Source organism: Pavona decussata, unplaced genomic scaffold (assembly GCF_977016875.1).
Source record: "Pavona decussata unplaced genomic scaffold, jaPavDecu1.1 SCAFFOLD_431, whole genome shotgun sequence".
NCBI classification, from domain to species: domain Eukaryota; kingdom Metazoa; phylum Cnidaria; class Anthozoa; order Scleractinia; family Agariciidae; genus Pavona; species Pavona decussata.
The window spans coordinates 27,501-30,000 of NW_028145788.1; the positions used below are offsets into that span (position 1 = coordinate 27,501).

Below are 2,500 nucleotides of genomic sequence, written 5' to 3' on the forward strand. Positions count from 1 at the left end.
CAACTTTTGACTTGTTTAGACCAATTAACTATACATACTAAGAGGAGTATTTCATTTACAACAATTCAGAGCAAGTCAGCAAGAGGCAATAGAAAGTATTTTAAGTGACAAAAATACTGTGCTGATCATGCCAACAGGTGGTGGGAAAACCATTTGTTATGCCATTCCTGCCCTGATGGAACAGAAAATAACTGTTGTAATTTTTCCACTGTTGGCACTGTTGCTTGATCAGGTCGAGCGGATGCGGTCACAAGGAATGAATATCTGCTATTTTATGTCTGATATGGATCCTACTGAGAAAGAGAATATCATGAACAAACTTAATTTGACCCACCAGAGTACACTTTCTTGTTTCTTACTCCAGAAACTGTCTTGTCACCAACTGTGTTTGAATTAGTGCAAAAATTGTCTGCAAACAATCTTCTTAATTTTTTAGTTATTGATGAAGCCCATTGTATCGACACATGGGGTTTTCATTTCCGTCCTGCCTATGCAGAGTTATGGAAACTTGGAACTTAAGGGGAGCCATCCAGGCAATAAGAACCCACGAAAAAGAACAACAACTTTTGGAGAGAGAGAACAAATTAATGGAAATGGAGGCCAGAATCAAAGAGCAACAAGTCAAACTCATTGAAAAAGCAAAAAAAGTAAAAAAAATCTACAATGGAGGCCAAGCAGGTAGCCTGCCCAGCTCCGATTAATAGCTGGTCAGCTAGACCGCTTAGCTGATCAAATTATAGGGTCATCAAAATAGGGAACAATGTTATAGATAATTTTTATAAAAAATCGGAACTTGTAATAATTTTCAACAAAAATCACAACTTATAATAAGAAGCGGAAAGCAATATTTATTAATAATGACAGTTGTAAATCACATGTTTTGTTCTCAGTATTTATTCGCTTTCATTACTTCGTCAGCTGCCTCTCTTTGGGGGATTTGCCATTCATTTTTCTATTAATTTTTCTTTGAAATCTCTAAGAATTTTAACCATAGAGTATAATTATTATTAAAATAAATTTGGCCTTAAGAGCAATTCTCCAGGAAAGTGAAGCAAAGTTGGAAATGAAAAATTTTAACCCCCCTTCAATTTTTGTGTGGAGGTAGGTTACCTTATGGGATAAACAAAAACAACCATATTTGGATCGGCAGATGTATCGTTGCCATGGTAACCGCACTAGATGACGTCGGCCTCGGGACCATGTTTTGAGCAAAAGTTCCATTCTCAAAAAGTAAAAGTAAACGAGTCTGGTTCTCGGGTGGATGTGAACCAATTCAAATGAAATTCATACAGATGGTAGAACCACTCTTTCAGTTTATAAAATTTGCCGTTACAATAATTTGGGTTTTATAAACAAGAAGAAAATGCTCGTGCTACTATGTTCCATGACAGCCATTTAGACAAGCAAGAAAAACAAGCACAACCATATACCTAATTTCTCCGAAAGTACTCTTTCCACATAAATCAAATTAGCAGCAGAGATTACGCAGATATTGACGTTTCTAAATATCACAAAATCAATTTGGGGAAAACTATATTCTGGCCATGGGTGCTGAAGACACCTGGGACAAATTGCAAAAAATTGCAAAATTGGTAATTTTGAGAGCTCTAGTATTTGGCTCAAACAGGCTTTAGAGAGAAAAAATCAGCTTCAAAAGTATCTTTTATCATCTTGTCTGCTACCTACATTTAGTAAATAAGGTTTTGGCCAACAAATTTGATGAAATAGAAATAAATACAAAACCTACCTTGAAGGTTTTGGGCATTTCTTCAGGATGCTTTCGTCGCGTGGTTCTCTCCAGTGTCTCTCCTTCGCACGCTCCGTTTTATGACCAGATCTAGCGCAGACTAACAGTTACTCCCATCGAATATCCAGTTTGCCGTGGTTCAGACCAGAGAGGATGATACAAGTAGCCCGCATACACTTGACAAAGAATAGTTGACAAGGTCCAAAACATGATATGGTCGTGATACTTGCGATTTCTGCCGTCGAACACCTAAATTCATCGATATTATCCAACCAGGAAGTAAAGTAAATGTGTCGAGATCAATGGACAAAGCAAATGCATGCCTTTGAACAATCCAAAGTAACTTCTTGATCAAAAATCGAGTCAGATATTGCGATAGTCGACAAGCCAAGAATGGTGAATAAACTGAACGCATGGGCCGGAAGTCCGAGAAGCACGACTGCTGACCGGATGTAACGCAATGTAATGGGATGTAACACCGGATGTAAGTGTAATGATATCCTCTTGTAATGGGGTTGTTTCACAATGGCAATGGTGAAGAAAGCCAAAACATAAAAAGAAGAAAACGGAATAACCGAATGAAAACAAAAACAAAGGAAATGAAGCTGAACTGAAGCTTGGGTGAAAATTGAACGCATGATCATAATAGCCGCACCCCCCCCCCCCCCCAAAAAAAAAAGATTGCTTTTTAGACTGTGAAAATGCAATTACAAATTCATGTTATGATAAACTATTCGTGACAAGAAAATGAAA

The 2,500-nt window shown here is 37.5% G+C and overlaps 1 long non-coding RNA gene across 1 annotated transcript in view; it reads left to right on the plus strand.

Moving 5' to 3' along the window:
• Positions 1 to 2,500, plus strand: part of LOC146450703 (uncharacterized) — a 184,912-nt gene that overhangs the window by 19,171 nt on the left and 163,241 nt on the right. The gene's annotated exons all lie outside the window — the stretch shown is intronic.